General features: G+C 41.9%; 1 protein-coding gene across 1 annotated transcript in view; it reads left to right on the top strand.

Annotated features, from left to right (window-relative positions):
- Positions 1-1,061: 1,061 nt before the first annotated feature.
- Positions 1,062-17,734, top strand: part of Ino80 (INO80 complex ATPase subunit) — an 86,166-nt gene continuing 69,493 nt past the window's right edge. The window contains exon 1 of the mRNA XM_034495774.2: positions 1,062-1,134. The gene's annotated coding sequence lies outside the window, so the exon portion shown is untranslated. The remainder of the gene's footprint in view (positions 1,135-17,734) is intronic.

The following is a 17,734-nucleotide window of genomic DNA, read 5'->3' as shown; positions in this document are numbered from 1 at the left end:
GAAGTCCAACAATTCCTTGGAAACGAGTGGATTAAATACAGAAGATGGCATGATGGCGCACACTTAACGTCAGTACTCGGGATGTTGAGGCAGGAGACTTTCCCCGAACTTGAGGCTAGCCTGAGCTAGAGAGAGACTCGGTCTACAAACAACCCCGCCCCGCCCCCTCCCGCCCCAATCCTGCGGTTGCTCCAGTGTAGGCAGGGCGACTCACCCCACTGGGGAAAAGGAAAGTGTATGGAAGGTGAAAGCGCCTCTGCGCCAACACTCTTGCGCCGAAGGTGGACTGCGTCGTCAGGAAGACGAATAGGAGACGTCTCCAAGTTGGCACGTACAAGGATCGCCCCTGCTCAAGCTGGTTTCAGGGTAGGCCCACTACCTGGAGAAAACTTCCAGAGAGAACGCCAAGTAGCCCCTCCCACCGGCAAGAACAAGATTATTCCCAGGATCTTGGGCGGTTTCCATTGACGTTACTTCCGGGAAAAGTAACCTTTCTTCGGCGGTTGCAGGGCCGCTGAGATCTCGCGACATCTCCTCCCGCGAGATCTGCTTGCTCACTCCAGCGATGACATCCTCCTCCTCCCCGTCGCCTTTCGGCAATCTTCGCCAGTCCCAGCCCCGACCAATCTGCACTCAGATAGTATAGATGAGGGTCTCCCCCAGAACCCCGGTCCGCGCGGGGCGTCAGGCGGCAGCGGCGGGGTACAAGTTGCACGAGGCCGACCGTAGCGGCACTGTCAGTGGACGCGGGCTAGCGACTAGCAGTGAGCGTGGGCGGGGCGGGGGTAAGCCAGCCGAGTACCTGCTCGATTGTTCTGGCCTGGCTATGGCGCCTCTCCTCCCCCCCGCCATGGCTCCCCGTGTCCCTGCTCCGCTCCTCTCAGTGAGTGAAAGTGGCCGCCGCCGCCGCCGGCCCAGCGCCCGCAGCCGCCTCAGCGCCGCCGCCATCTTGGGGTCCCAGGAGCCGCCGAGGGAGCGAGCTAGGAGCGTTCCCGTCCAACGCAGTCACCGTCCCTCGGCCTCAGAGAGCGAACCGCGGCTCCACAGTCGGCGGGGCGACCCCCCCCTCCGGACCCCGCCCGCACCCCGCCCCCCCTCCGCCGCCGCCGCGGCGGCGGGGCCCCTCGGCCCGAGGTGAGGTTGAGTAGACGTGGGTGGGTGGACGGAGGGGGTGTAGTGTAGGCCCCTATGCGCCCCTCTCTGCGGGCGACGACTGGGCCGCTTCTTAAAGGGGCCGTCGCCCCCGGCCCTTGGATTTGTTGGGGTTAGTAGAGAGGATGGGTGTGGACACTCCCCATAGGGTTGGAACCTCAGAGACCTGGGCCTCGGCTTTTCTGTCGTACCTCTGGATCTCTGGGGTTATGGGTGACCTCAGCTACCCGAGGAAGCCCGTGGAGCACCCACACGTGGGGAGTGTTAGACCAGGTGCACGTGGGACCCGGTGGGGCGGTGTCGGTCTAACACGTGTGTGGGTTTGGAAGTGGGGAGGGGCAGGGCGGAGGCTTTCTGGGTTGGACTAGGAACCGGGTGAGGGTTCTACCTGTCAATTTAAACGAATGAGATCGGAGGACTTGATAGAGTATCACTTTCTGAGGAGCGAGCCACGATATGGGTAAATGATGCAAGTTGCTAGTTGGTGTTAGATGGGGACAGGCTGACACGTGCACAGACTTAGAAATGTGTCTGTTACATCCCTTCTGGGTTTTTGAGGCTTTTGCAGTGCATCTAAGCAAGTGTCATCTTACTTTGACAATTCCTTCTTGAGCTTGCTGATGAAAAGTACTACTTCCGTAATCACGGAGGATGGAAGCCCCCTACAGTTTAGAAGTTGGATATTGCCGAAGAAGGCATTTAACTATTTTAGTTAAGAACTGTTCTCAGGACTCTTTGATTTACATTCTTGTACTTCTTAGGAAGGAATTTGGAGGTTGAACTCCTTAAACATCGCTGGTGATCAGCTTAGTTTTCTCAGTTAGTGATACATGATGTGCATTCCTAATTTTCACTGTGACTTATTGATGCTCCCTTCCTTCCGGTCTTGGTTTTTTTTTTTTTTTTTTTTTTTTTTTTTTTTTGCTTGTTTGTTTTTGTTTTTTTGGTTCTCCCCCTTTTTTTCTTTTTCCTGTTTGTTTTTAGTCTGGATGGCTGGGAACTTGATATCCTCCTGCCTCAGCCTCCATGGTGCTATTGTAGTTGTGCACTTCCATCCCTGACTTTTTCTCCCCGAAGGAGTAACACTTTTATCAGATATGATTGAAGTTCAGGTGAATCAGGCACAATTCAGAAAACTTCAGTATACGCAGAGTTGTATAACTATCACCACCATTTAACAGTGACTTTAAAAGAAGGCCTAGAAACTTCTTAAATACCACTTTTTCCTCTTTCCACAGCACTTGGTGACAAACTATATTCTATCTTAGGTTTTGTTTTGTTTTTTAAATGAGATAGGGTCTCATAATGTAGCTCTAGCTATCCTGCAACTCACTATGTAGACCAGGCTGTCCTGCAACTGACAGATCCATCTGCCTAAGCTTCCTGAGTGCTGGGGTTAAAGGTGTGCAACACTATGCCCAAAAGAGGTGCTAAGCTTGACATTTCCATCTTACATAAAGGGATGCTAAAATATGTACCCACATTTTACTAGCTGCTTTCATGTAACATGTTCAAGGTTCATATATGGTATAGTATGTAAACTTTGCTGTTTTTCTTTTCTTGCTGTTACTTTTTTTTTTTTAAAGATATATTTTATATATGTATGTGAGCCTGAGTGATGTACCCATGTGTATGCCAGAGCCCATGGAGGCCGGTTAGAAGAAAGCATCAGATCCCATGGAACTGGAGTTACAGGTGGTTGTGAGCCACCATGTGGTTGCTAGGAACCAAACCTTGGTTCTTATTCGAGAGCAGTAAGCACTCTTAATGCTAAAATGTCCCAGCTCCCCATTCTGGTTTTTTTATGAGCCAGGGTAGTTTTGAACTCAGAATTCTCTTGCCTCTGCCCCTAATAAAGCTATGGGCTATCTATTTATTTATTTATTTATTTATTTTTTTAACGCTAGAAATTCACAATCACCCTCTCCCTATAAAACAACAATTTGAGATTGTTAAATTGGTGTTTTTTGGCATTGTCTTCTTCCTCTTTGTACTTAACCAACTTTGGGCTAAAACCTTCAAAACTTTTCAAAAAGCAGAATTTGAATTTGCTTTGGACCCAGCACTCTGATGAACAGGCTAATGGAGTGATGTGTAGGCAAACTTCGCTGCCTTACCCGCTCACAAGTTCTGTTCTCCCTTGTACTTGTCTGAGCACTGTTCACGTTGCTCGCCTCTTTTGTGCTGTGTTCTTAGGTCTGTGGTGGTTTTGACTGTTCTGAACAGAATTTTGTTTCCGTGGTACTTTTCCCTAAACAAGTATTCACATCCTGCTTATCTAGTGTCCCATTTAAACATGACCTAATGGTGACTTAAAGTGTGCAGAGATAGATGTGTGCTTTATGTCAACCAGTGCAGCATTTAGCATCTGTGAGTTTTGGTGTGGGAGAGCAGCACTGGAACCAGCCTCCAGGGTACTGAATAATCACAATGTACTCATGAGTGACATTTTGGAATTACAGGACCATGTCTTTGCCATATAGCCCAGGAATAGAGTAGTTCATACCTTATGTATTTGTATAAGCCCACTGTATAATGTTTACATGACAACAGAAATAACTCAAGGTCACATTTCTCAGAAAGTATCTTTGTTAGTAAATGATGTATCTGTGGCTAGTAAAATCTGCATATCTCTTTTTGAGTGGGGGAGGGGTAAAACAGGGTCACAAAATGTTGTATCCCAAGGTGGCTTGGAACTTTATGAACCATGGTGTCCTCAGATTTTCAGCAGTTCCAGCTGTGAGCCACCTTCCCTGGTATCTGTCTATATTCTAAAATGAATTTTGTTTTTAAGGGATTAAATTTTATTGTTTTAGTTTACTGTGTTCTTCCCTCTGTATCAGTGGTTCTCAAACTTGCTAGTGCTTCTAGTGCTTCAACCCATTAATACGTTCTTTATGTTGAAGTGACCCCAATCATAAAGTTAGTTTCATTGCTGCTTCATACCTGTAGTTTTGTTATGGATTGTAATTTAAATATCTGTGTTTTCTGATTGTTTTAAGCAACTGCTCTGAAAGGGTCTTTTGTCCCAGAGGAGTCAGGACCCACAGGGTGAGAACGATTGCTCTACATCTCGAGAGGAATTCAAACCAAGTTGAATGATTGCTCTACATCTTGAGAGGAATTCAAACCAAGTTAAAAAATATTTACATACATACACACACACACATACACATATTTACTTTTATTTAGTATGTATATTTATGTGTACATGCCATATCACACGTGTGGAAGTCAAAGGACAATTTACACAATTTACACAACTTGTAGGAGTCTTTTTTTTTTTTTTTTTTTTTTTTTTAATTCTACCATGTGTGTTCCTGAGGTCAAACTCAGGTCATTCAATTTGTAGGCCAGTGTCTTTGCCCCCCTTAATCATCTTGTCAGTTCTCAATCTAGTTTAGAACATAGGTTTGTGGTTTTTTAAGGTATTTATTTATTTATTTATTATATGTAAGTACACAGTAGCTGTCTTCAGATATCTCATTACAGGTGGTTGTGAGCTACCATGTGGTTGCTGGGATTTGAACTCAGGACCTTCGGAAGAGCAGTCATTGCTCTTAACCGTTGAGCCATCTCACCAGCCCAAACATAGGGTTTTTTTTGTTTGTTTGTTTGTTTTTTATAGGGAATGTGACTAGAAAAAAATTCTCTGACTGGACTGGGGTGTTCCTCAGTGGTAGAGTACATTTTCAGGGCTTTGGATTTGATCCCTAGCACCACCCTCCGCAAAAATACTACTACTACTATTATACTAATAGCACTACCCTCTGCCAAAATAATATAATAATAATAATAACAACAACAGTGACAACAACAACAGTCCAAAACCACTGGTGGTGCATGCTTATAATTTGAGTCCATAGGACCCTGAAGCCAAGAGAATGAAGCTTTTTCTTTTGAGACAGGGTTTCTCTTCTTAGCCTTGGCTATTCTAGAACCCCCTCTGTTGACCAGGCTGGTCTCAAACTCAGAAATCTGCCTACTGAGATTAAAGACAAGTGCCACCACTGCCCAGCATTTAAAAAATTTGTTTATTTTGGTTTCTCAAGACAGGGTTTCTCTGTGTAGCCTTAGCTCTTCTGGAACTTGATCTGTAGATTAGGCTTGCCTCAGGCTCTGCCTCCCAAGTATTGGGATTGCTGGGCTCTGACTTATTTAAAAAATATATATATATTATTTTATGTGCATTGGTGTTTTCCTGCATGTGTATCTGTATAAGGGTGTCAGATTGCTGCAACTGGGGTTACAGACAATTGTGTGCTACCTTGTGGGTGCTAGGAATTGAACTCAGGTCCTCTGGAAGAGCAGCGTTTTAACTGCTGAGCTGTCTCTCCAGCTCCAGAATCAACAGCTCTAAGCTCAATGCCAGTCTGGGCTATGTAGTGAGTTCCATAAGCACTTCTACCCTCTGAGCCACTTGGTATCCTGAAGACAATATTTATCGATTTATTTATTTTCTTTTTTAAAAAAGATTTATTTATTCATTTAATGTATATGAGTACACTGTTGCTGTCTTCAGGCACACCAGAAGAGGGCATCTGATCCTCATTATAGATGGTTGTGAGCCACCATGTGGTTGCTGGGAACTGAACTCAGGACCTCTGGAAGACATCCAGTGCTCTTAACCGCTCAGCCATCTCTCCAGCCCTTACTTTAATTTTTTTGAGACAAGGTTTCACTGTCTAGCCCTGTCTGTCCTAGATCTCATTTTGTAGACCAGGCTGTCCATGAACACACAGAGATCCACCTGCTTCTGCCTCCCCAAGTGCTGAGATTAAAGGCTAAAGACAGTTTTTAAAAGTTGACTAATTAAACCTCGGAATTTTGATATGATAGGTGTTACCATTCAGAAGATAAGAGATAAGCATTGCTATTAAAACCTATTAGGAGGAGCTGGAGAGCATTGATTGCTCTTCCAGAGGTCCTGAGTTCAGTTTCCAGCAACTACATGGTGGCTCATAACCATCTGTAAGGAGATCTGATGCTCTTTTCTGGTGTCTGAAGACAGGGACAGTGTACTCATAATAAATAAATATCTTAAATAAAACAAAACAGAAATCTGTTTTTCAAACTACAGGATGCTTGCCTGTTACGCACAAAGCCCTGAGGTGAATTCCCAACAAATATACTGGGCATGCTACCATTTCATGTAAGGACCCAAAGTTCAAAGCTAGCCTGGGTTACTTCAGACTATGTCTCTAGGTAAATTAAGTAAATGAGCTGGGCAGTCATGTTTATGCTTATAATACCACCACTCAGATTTCTGAGTTTGAGGCCAGCCTGGTATGTAGAGTGAGTTCCAGGACAGGCTTTGAAAAAAATTACATAAATGAGTAAATATATTTAGTAACATATTTAAATATTATATAGATTTATATATAAATTTGTTTAATAAGCAACTAATAAGCTAGTTAGCAAATAAACAAAATACCTATCTTTTGAATTTTCATTAAGTTTGGTTAATATTTATCCCTATTTTACAGATGACAAAATAATATTTAGTAAAATCAGATGGCCAGTAAGTGGCAGTGTTCTCCTTTTGAATTTTCCAGAAATATTTTAAAGAACCATTTTTGTTTGAGGTAAGTTCACTTGTAGCCCAGGCTGTCAGCAGAGGCTAACTTGAATACTTAGTTTCATGCCACCATCCCCAAAGAGCTAGGATTACAGACATATGCCACCACACCCAGTCTACATGGTCATGGGGTTAAAACCCAGGGCCTGATACCTGCAACGTGAGCGGTTTACTAACTGAGCTATATTGCCAAACCCAGAGCCAGTGTCATCTTAACTATATATACTTCCAGGTTTTCCCCTAAACTGTCACTGGTTTTTTTCTATAGGAATTCAGGTTCATCTTCTTGTGAATATGTCCTAATAGTAATTGTTGATTAACAAATCCTAATTTTGTTAAGGAAATCACTGGTGCTTCTCTAATGATACCTTAGATATTGTTCAGGACTCTGTCACTTCTTCCTCCCTCTCTCCCTCCTTTTCTAACTTTCTCCTCATTCCACCTAATCTGACAGTATTAGGGATTCAGCCTCAGGTGCCATATACGGGAGGCAAATGCTCTAATCACTAAGCCACAGTTTCAGCTCTAGGGCAAGGGTTATTATTAGGTTCTGAATTTGGGTGCAAACAATTTACATCTTAATAACATGTAAGTGAATAAGCATTTTCTTCAATTCTTAATGTAGGCAGCACACTGTAGGACTTATTGGCTGTATTACTTCTACTTGTTATTAAATTCAGTAATAAAATGCTAATTTTAAAATCACAACAATTTTTAAGTGTATATTATATTTTATACATTTAAAAATCATATTCTGAGCCAGATGTGGTGGTGTACGCCTTTGGTCCTAGTACCTGAAAGGCAGAGGCAGGCCAACCTGGTCTACATAGTGAATTCTAGGACAGCCAGAGCTATACAGAAAAACCCTGCCTTGGAAAATCAAGACAAAAAACAAGAAAATTGTATCTTATGTTCAGTTGTATAGTGCTTGCCTAGTGTGCACAAGGAACTGAGTTTGATCCCTGGCACTTAGAACTGACATATGATATTCTGAGAAGTGGTTAACACAACAGGTTTTATTAGATTGCAAAGGGTGTCAAGGCACATAAACACATAAATGTAAGAACCATGCTCTGAACCCACATGCAGACTCCCAGTCATTGTTAGTTATGATGTCTATAAAAGCATGCCGTGCAGTTGACTCTTTTTCCTCTTGTCTATTAAAAATATAGATCACGTTCAATGTTTTTCATATTAGACTTCACAATTTATTTTCTACTACTTATCTTCTGCACTGACCTTATATGGGAGGCAGTCTTTATGTAGCATCAAGGTTCTTCATGATTGATTTTTTTTCCTAAGAAAATTTGTATCAAGGATGAGCAGCTGAATGTTGAGTTTTATACAGCTGAATTCTTAACCTGATGGGTGTTCATTACCTAAAGCATCACATTGAATGGCTCCTCCTTGCCATATTGACTAGCATATCTGCCTGGAATGCTGGACCCTGGTAGGTAGTTCCCCTACAGGGAGGTTGTATGGTTTTGTAGGGTGTTGTGGTATACACCTACAACCTTAAGTTGGAGGTAGTAGCAGGAGGATCACTGTAGTTTTGAAGCCAGTTTAATCTAACAAGTTCCATGTTAGCCAAAGGATACACTCTTAACTCAAAAAACAGCCATCACCCTCAAAACAAACAAAAAAGCAATAAAAATTGTACTGAAAATTTTAGGTTTCTTTATAAAATAATTTCTGTAAACTGGCTGTGGTGGCACACAGCTATAATCCCAGCTCTGGCAAATGGAGGCAGGAGAACCAAGGATTCAAGGTCATTTACTGAGAGCCAGTAATAGTTTAGAGAGAACCTGGTTGTGTAGTATTTAGTGTCTGGTGATACACCTCAGTTGTTAGAGTGCTTATCTACCATATATAAAGGCTTGGATTTGACCCAAATTGACATATAAAATGGCTGTAGTGGCACACACCTCTAATCCCAGCATTCAGGAGATAGCAACTGATGGGCCAAAAGTTCAAGGTCACTGTGAGTTCTGTGGCAGCCTGCCCATTTAAAAGACTTGGGTTTAATAGTTGGGTGTGGCTGTGAGTGCCTGAAATTTCCTGCTCCTAGGAAGCTGAGGCTGGAAGGTTGCTTGGATTAGAAAATGAGTTTAAGGCAAGGCAGGGATGCCTAGTAGAACTGTTGTGTGGGACTGGAATTAAGAGCACTTGCTGTACTAGTAGAGATCCCAGGTTCAGATGTTTCTGTCTACATGGCAGCTTATAACTGTCCTTAACTCTAGCTCTAGGGGATCTGATGCCCTCATCTGTTCTCCATAGACACTAGGCATTCACACATAAGATCAAAAAACAACAACACACCTACCCCTTGGGCTAGAGAGATGGCTCAGCAATTACTAGATGGCTCTGCCCTTCAGAGGTCCCAAGTTCAATTCCCAGCAACCACATGGTGGCTCACAACCATCTGCAATAAGATACGCTGCCCTCTTCTGGTGTGTAATAAGATAGCAACAGTGTACTCACATAAAACAATCAATCAATCAATCTTAAAAAATAATAATAAAAAAAAACCCCCAAAACTACAATATTAATCCCAGTACTTGGATTGTGGAGGCTCCTCAGTTTAAGGTTGCTATGTTAGCTGAATGTTTTCATTTTGATGGCTTATTTGGATTCAGATTGCTGAGACCTTTTAAATGAAGGTATTAAGAATCAGCTTAGGTGCTAGAGAAATGGCTCAGTGGGTTAGAGCATTGGCTCCTCTTCCAGAGGTCCCAAGTTCAATTTCTAACACTCACATGGCAGCTCACAATTGTATATAACTCCAAGATCTGACCCCTCACCCAGACATACATGCAGGCAAAACACCAGTGCATTAAAAAAAAAAAAAACAACACTTAAAAATCAGCCTGACTAAATTCTTTGTGCAAGTTTTACATTGGGGTTATCCTGAAAAGGTTCTGTGGAAATGAATGGATGCTCCTTACTATTTAAAAGGCAGCTGGATAGAAGATTACACATAAGGTTGATGTCTTACCATTATAAAATTAAAATAAATGTCTACCCTACCCCCACAGAGGAAAAAACAAAACAAAACCCCCAACTCAACAACAAAAACCTGTTAATTATGATGGTACAGCCTTATTATAGGACTGGTGAGACAGAGGCAGTAGGATTTCCAAAAGTTCTAGGCCAGCCTGGTCTACACACAGCAAGTTTTGGGCCAGGCTGGATAAGTAGAGAAATTCTTAAAAAAAAAAAAAAAAAAATTACAGGAACAAAACCAACCAAAACAAAAAACAAAATAGAAAAAGACTTAAGTTTGAATACATTTAGTAGGTAAATTACTGAACTACTGCTGGGGGGCTGGGGGGGGGGGGAGAGAAAGAGTGAGTCCAAAGCCTCACTTTGTAGCCTATGCTGACTTGGAGTTTGAGCTTCCCACATCTGCCTCATGAGTGCTACTTGGGATTATAAATTGAGATTATAGATGTATTACATCAAGTCTAGCCATTATTAAAATTTGAGCTTAGATCTAATCTGTAAAGTGAAAATTAAACAATTTCTACTGCTGAAACTAAGTCACGTGTAAAGTACAGGGCACATCAGTGAATGTTAGTTCTCGTTGTCATTTAGGAAATAAGTATGCTGATGGCCATAACACTCAGGTTTGCTCCAGATGAGAGGGAGCTTGTGTAGTAAGAGGAAAACAGCTGATGTAGCGTAGCATGGAGTTTTCTGTATCTTAGGTTTATGTGTATCTTTAGTAGTAATGCTACAAAAGCTGGACGGACACCTATGATGGTGCAGCCTTATCTCAGGACAGGGGAAGCAGAGCTAGGTAGATCTCAGAACTCAGAGTTCAAGGCCAGCCCGGTTTACAGAGAGAATGCAGCAGAGTTACCTCATGAGACCCTGTCTCAAACCAACCTTAAGAAATGCTGCTATGAATATGCATTCATCCTGTGAAAGAACATGTGATAAGGCTGGAGAGATGGCTCAGCAGTTGAGGACTCAGGTTCAAATCCCAGCAGACACATGACAGCTCACAACATAACTCCTGTTCTAGGGGATCCAATGCCCTCATACAGATATACATGGAGGCAAAACACCATGCACATAAACAACTGAGTTACTCCAGTTTTGTATGTGGTGGCTTTTCTTCCCCGAAGTTAGTTGCTGAGTAGAATAAAATGTGGAAACAGAAAAATGAGGAGTAAACATCTGTAGGATTAAGCAATATACAAATGGTGATCACTTTATCCCTACGAATGTTGTGCATATATGTTTTCAGAAAGGCCAATGGAAAGTCATTCCAAAGAACATGAAAAGCATAGTTCGGCCCGACCAGACAGTTGGCATGTCAGAGTGCCTTCTATGGGATCTATCAGCACAACTTAGATCCCCAAACCTTCAGTGGAAGGAGAGAACCAACTCCTAAAAGTTGTGCTTTCCTCTACATGCAGGTATTCGCATACACAGTAAATACAGTTTAAGGAAAAATTAAAATTATAAAATGAATGTATAGGTCTAGAAGTGCAGCTCAGTTGTCCTTGGTTAAGTCTGTAGTATTCCTGATATGCACACACACTTAAAACTAAAACCATTTTTTATCTTTTCTTGAGACACGGTTTCTGTGTGGCCCTGGCTATCCTTGAAGTTGCTCTATAGACCAGGCTGGTCTTGAACTTGGAGATTGTCTGCCTCTGCCTTTCTCTCCTGAGTGCTAGGATTAGAGTCCTCAGCCACCACTGCCAGGCTAACTGTGTCTTTGACAAGGCACCTTTCCTCTCTGGGCATCTCAAATTGTAAACTGAAAAGCTGGACCAAAACCAGTTCTACCACCGCCTGGTTCCTATTGTTTTTTAGACAGTGTCCCTTGTAGTCTAGGCTGGCCTTGAACTTGTTATATAGCAGAGGATGACCTTGAATTTTAGGTACTCCTACCTTTCTAGTGTAGTGATTACAGGGATGAGCCACTGTTTCTGGTTTTACTCTTAGATCTTTATATGATTTCCAAACAGATTGCGCATACAGGGAGTGTCTAGAAAATGATGAAGGAAATTGTGTATAAAGATGAAGAAATATGACTCCTATGGTGTAATAGAATAGTTAGCTACTATGTGTGAGGCTTTGAGTTCTATCTTCAGACTGAAATAGGATATTAATTGTAAGTTTGGTAAAAAACAAATCTTGGGAGAATTAAAACTGCTTGAAAGATGAACTGAACGGTTGATGGGCTTCAGTGATGGCTGGGGTTGGAGAGTTGTTGTAGTGGGTAAAGGTTTTTGAATCCAAGTTGATCATTTCCCTGCATCCACATGGTGGAAGGAGAGAACCAACACTGAAAGTTTCCCTCTGGCCTTCAACTCATGCCTTGATCATGAGCATGTTCACACACATGTACACTCTAACAAAACAGTTGATAGATAAAGAGTGCATGTTTAAGTTTACTAGAGTAGAAGGTAGTTTAGGCTTAAGAATAGGTTTGATGCCGGGCAGTGGTGTCGCACACCTTTAATCCCAGCACTTGGGAGGCAGAGGCAGGTGGATTTCTGAGTTCAAGGACAGCCAGGGCTACACAGAGAAACCCTGTCTTGAAAAACAAAACAACAACAACAACAAAACAAAACAAACAAAAAAAGAATAGGTCTGATATAATTTAAGGATTATAAAATTACAGATGTGTGAGTCCACCCTCATTCAGATCTGGCCAATAAACTATGACATTTTATATTTAATATCTTAGGAACACTTTACCCAGCATTGTCTGTCTGCTCATGAGCACCTTTTGGCTCTTCCCAGCAGCAGTTTCTTGAGCACTGCCACACTTAAGGGACACTGATAGCCTGTGGCTGGTAGTCTTGTTGTATACCTAGGCTTCCAGAGTGCTGGGGTTACCAGCATGAGCCACAGTGTCCAGTAAATATGTGTAAATTAAAGTAAAAAAAATCACTATGAAATCTAAGGTTCCCAGGAAGGAATGTAGACTGATGAGATGCTAATCGTATTATAAATATATGAAAGTATCTTAGTAAAAGAAGAGAGGGATGGAAAGATGACTCAGTGGGTAAAGTCTGTGCTATGTGGTCATGAGGACCTGAGTTTGGACCTCTTGTTAGTTGTTATTTCAGAAGTCTGAGGTGGAGTTTACCAGTTCTAGGCTAGGCTAGTGAGTGTGGATATCCTTTGGTAGCTGGTCTGATACAAACCTGCAGATTTCTATATCTGAGTCACGGCACCAGTGAAGTATTTTTAAAGAGATAAAGAGAGTATGTTCTGTGGGTGTGTGGAGAGGTATGGGAAGGGGATGTCTCAGCGGGCCCATGTAGAGGCATCTCTTCCCCCTGAGGGACAGCACACACTGGTATAGTATAACTGAATAGAGTTTATTGAGGGCATGGGGAAGGGAGCCAGGAGGGTAGTAGAGGCAGAGAGAGAGAGAGAGAGAGAGAGAGAGAGAGAGAGAGAGAGAGAGAGAGAGAGAAACAGAGAGAGAGAGAAGAGAAGCAGAGGGGTAGAGAAGTAGAGGCCGGCCATGACCACGTTGGGGGCGGGGAGGGGACAGAGAAGCCAGAGAGTAAGAGTAAGAGATTAAGAGGGTAAAAGAGTGAGGAAGGGGCAAGCAGCCCCTTTTATAGTGGACCAGGCCTACCTGGCAGTTGCCAGGTAACTGTGGGGAGTAGCATACCTGGCTGTTGCCAGGTAACTGTGGAGGTGGAGTTTAGACAGAATACTAACACCTCTACCATTTCAATTTAAAAAGTAAAAAAATGGGTCTAGAGGCGTGCACTTGAGTCACAGTGATGGAGGTGGAGGCAGCATGATTCCAGAGACTTGCTGGCCCACCAATATTGTAGAAAATATTTAATTGGGTTTTTATCCTGCCTTAGATCCTTTAGTTTCCAGATAAAAGACACAAAGCCTTTATATTTGCAAGCCTTTAAAGCTCTAGAGCTGGGCAGATATCTACCCTCTAAGCTATTAGTATCTACCTCCCTATCAATAACCCCCAAGTTATAATTTTCCATGTTCTGCCTGGGCTGCTCTTAGTCCATTTTGCCAGTCTGGGGGGGAGGCATGTTTTTTTTCTCTTTCTCGTGGTCCCTGCCTCGTTCCTCCCAGCCCAAGAACCAAAACTCCACCTATCTCTCTTCTGCCCAGCTGTAGGCATTATTCACCAATCAGGGATAACTTAACATCTCTTCCGCTACCCTGGGCCAGTATTTAGCATTATAATACATTGCAACCCACAAAAATCTCAAAACAGTTTTAAATTAAGGAACAAGGTTTACACAACAAAGGCTGGTAAAAGTGAGAATCCGCTCCCTCTAGGGCCTAGCCATTCTGGTACAGAATTCAGCATTACAATACATAACAACAGACCAAGCTCAACCACTAAGCTACTAAATTGGCAAATTCCAGGTTCAGTGAGAAACACCCCCCCCACACACACACACAATAAGATGGAGAGGCCATTGAGATGGTTCAGTAGATAGAAAAAATAGAAAACTTGCCAGTCAATTTTACTTTGATCCCCAAACCTGTAAAGCACTGATCTCCACATACCCATGGCACATACTCACATTATGCACAAACTTAGACATACAAAAGAGTAAAGATGGAGTGAGATAATTGATAAAGTTGTATTTCATAGGGCTGCAGGTTGCATGCATACTACAGTTGGACAGTTAACTAAATGAGTGACTGGACACAGGCTGCTCACTGTTGAAATGGAAATTTTCTGTGTAGCTCTGGATGTCCTGGAACTCAGTCTGTAGGTCAGGCTGACCTTGAACGCAGAGATCCATTTACTCCTTCCCAAGTGCTGGGATTAAAGGTGTATGTGCCATCATGCCTAGCTTTGCAGTGTTCGGAATATATAGTCAAGCAAGGAAAGGGAGTTATTTCAGTATGAACCTGCTTAGCTTAATATATACATACAGATTACTATACTTAGAAATGTTGAGATACATGCCCTGTTTAGTATGGACATATATAACACATCCATGATGTATTAGTTTAAAAAGTTACATAATGACATCACGTAGTATACCTAGTGCCTAGATCTTTTTTGTTTGTTTTGTTTTTTCTTTCTTTTTTTAAGATTTTAAAATTTATTTATATGAGTGCTCAATTTGCATGTATGTCTGCATGACAGAAGAGAGCAGCATCTGATCCTGTTACAGATGGTTGTGAGCCACTATGGGGTTACTGAAAATTGAACTCAGGACCTTTGGAAGAATAACCAATACACTTAGCTGCTGAACTATCTCTCCATCTCTTTGGTTTTTCAAGATAGGGTTTCTCTGTGTAGTCCTGGCTGTACTGGAACTCTATAGACCAGGTTGGCTTCTAACTCAAGAGACCCAATTACCTCTGACTCCCAAGAGCTGGGATTAAAGTTGTGCACTATTATTTCCCAGCTAGTGCCTATATGGTTTATCTTTAGGAAAAGGAAAAGGCTGTGTTGTGGTTCCAAGGAGAATGTGAGAATGGCCCCTATAGCTTCATGTGTTTGAATGTTTGGTTTCCAGTTGGTGGACTGTGTAGAAAGGATTAAGAGGTGTGACCTTGTTGGAGGATGTCTATCACTGGTTGGGGGTTTGAGGTCTTAAAACCCCCACTAGGTCCAGTTCATTCTCTTTCTGCTTCTGCCTGTGGATCAGGATACAGGCTCTCAGGTATTGGTCTAGCATTAAATACCGCCTGTTTTTTCCTCCGTCCTCCTTGCCACGATGATCATGGACTAGCAATTGTAAGCAAGCCACCATTAAAATGCTTTTCTTTATACGTTGCCTTGGTCATTTATGGTTTTTGTTTGTAATAAAGTAGTAATTAAAGCTTCTTGGAGAAATGACCAATTATAGAATTGATGCAGGAAATACATATGATAAAGAATAGAGACCCATAGATAAGGAGTGTAAACAAAACAAGTTTGTTTCAGCTTTGATATTGGGGATGCTTCTTATTTGATGTACCTGTTGATTTGGATTTGTTGCTGCTGCCCTGTTTTTGTTTGTTTGGTTTGGGTTTGTTGTTGTTTTAGACAAGAGTTTATGTAACAGCCATGTCTGGAACTTGCTCTGTAAACCAGGCTGGCTTCAAAATCTCAGAGATCTACCTGCCTCTGGAAGTGCTGGAAATAAAAGTGTGTTCCATCGTGGCCAGCTTTGTTTTTTTTAATAGTGACATTCTTTAAATTCTTTTAAAAACTATTATTTTATTTATGTGGATGTTATGTCGGCATGTATATCTGCATACCAGAAGAGGGCATCAGATCTTCTAGTGATTGTGACCTATCATGTAGTTGCTGGGAATTCTACTCAGGAACTTGGAAGAGCAGCTAGTGCTCTTAACCACTGAGCCATCTCTCCAGGCCCCAAGTTTTTTATAAATCAACATTTATTTATTTGTGTCTGTGCACAAGCATGTGTTTGTGTGTGTATGTGTGTCCGGCTTGTGTGCCCACTCCATAGCACAGCTATGGAGAAGAAAAGACAATTTGTGGGAGGTGGTTCTCTTCTTCCACCATGTATATCCTTGGAATTGAACTCGGGTCATCAGGCTTGCAGGCACACAGTTTTATCTCCTGAGCCATCAGACTAGCCCTGTTTTTGTTTGGTGTTGTTTTTTGTAATATGTTCCTGTGTACCTTAGGCTGGACTTGAACTTACTGTGTTGCTGAGTATAACCTTGAAAGTCTGATCCTCCTTGCTCTACTGGGAACTAAACAGGATTTGTGCATACAAGACAAATACTGTTCCACCTGAGCTACATCTCCAGCTGAGATGCTGCTGTTTTTAGTGCTCTTCCTTTCAGGCATGCCTGATATTCAAGATTGTTTGAAGATTTACCCACATTCAAAAATACTTGGAAAAGTTAGACCATGTGTAGATTTTTTTTTCTTGTTATATACTTAATACAGTACAAATATTTGCGTAGCATTTGTAGTGTATTAGATAAAAGTAACTGAGAAGTTCACAGTAAATAGGACATATGAGGGTTATAAACACATATGCCATTTTAATGTGAACACACCCATGGCTATGGGTTTTGCAGGGATTCTAAAATCAATATCCTGTGTATACTTAGGAATAACTGTATATTTCATTTGAGAAATAGCATGCAGATTTCATTAAGGAAGAAAAAATAGGATTAAGAAAATATATAATCGGGCTGGAGTGATGGCTCAGCAGCTAACAGGCTGCTCTTCCAGAGGTCTTGAGTTCAGTTCCTAGCACCACATGGTGGCTCACAACCATCTGTAATAAGATCTGCTACCCTCTTCTGGTGTGTAATAAGAGAGCAACACTGTACTCACATACAATAAATAAAATTTTAATATATATATATATATATTTTTCACAATATACTTATAGGGTGGCATTATAATTTTTTTCTTTGCCACTGTGGAAAGGACAACCTTTTTAAGGCAGGAGTTCTGCACTTTTAAAATGTAGGCATTACTTTTTTATCTCAAGAACTATGCTTTGAATAAGCTGGAAGCTTATGGCTTGTTAAGTTGCTATTGTTCCCATATTATAGTGAACCCTTAGGGCAGGGTTCTCAACTCTTGAGGGAGGTTAGGAAGACTCTTTTACAGGGGTTGCCTAAGATCATCAGAAAACATAGATATTGTTCTTCCCTCCCTTTTTGCTGTCACCTTTGCCCTTATCTCCTGAATAAACCTCACATGCAACTGGTAAAAAAAAGAAAACATAGATATTATTATGTTATGATTTGTAATTGTGTGATTATAGCAAAATTACAGCTGTGAAGTAGCAATGAAAATAATTCTGATGGGCTCACCACACCAGGCGGAACCATATTGTAGGGTCGCAGCATTAGGAAGGTTGAGAACTAGTGCTTTAGGGTTAAGGCTTAGACTGAGCAGAATGTTTCTTGCCTTCCTGGTTGAGTACTCTGCCTACTTTTGCTCTTTGAAGGCAAGCCAGTTTTTCTCCTTGTATTTGCTTCTTAGTTTGGTGTTTGGTACATAGTTATCTCTTCCTAATCAAGAACTTTGTGATTTATTTACCAGGA

Source organism: Arvicanthis niloticus, chromosome 2 (genome assembly GCF_011762505.2).
Source record: "Arvicanthis niloticus isolate mArvNil1 chromosome 2, mArvNil1.pat.X, whole genome shotgun sequence".
NCBI lineage: Eukaryota > Metazoa > Chordata > Mammalia > Rodentia > Muridae > Arvicanthis > Arvicanthis niloticus.
The sequence above is the reverse complement of the archived record's forward strand: the minus strand, read 5'-3'. Positions and strand labels throughout refer to the sequence as shown.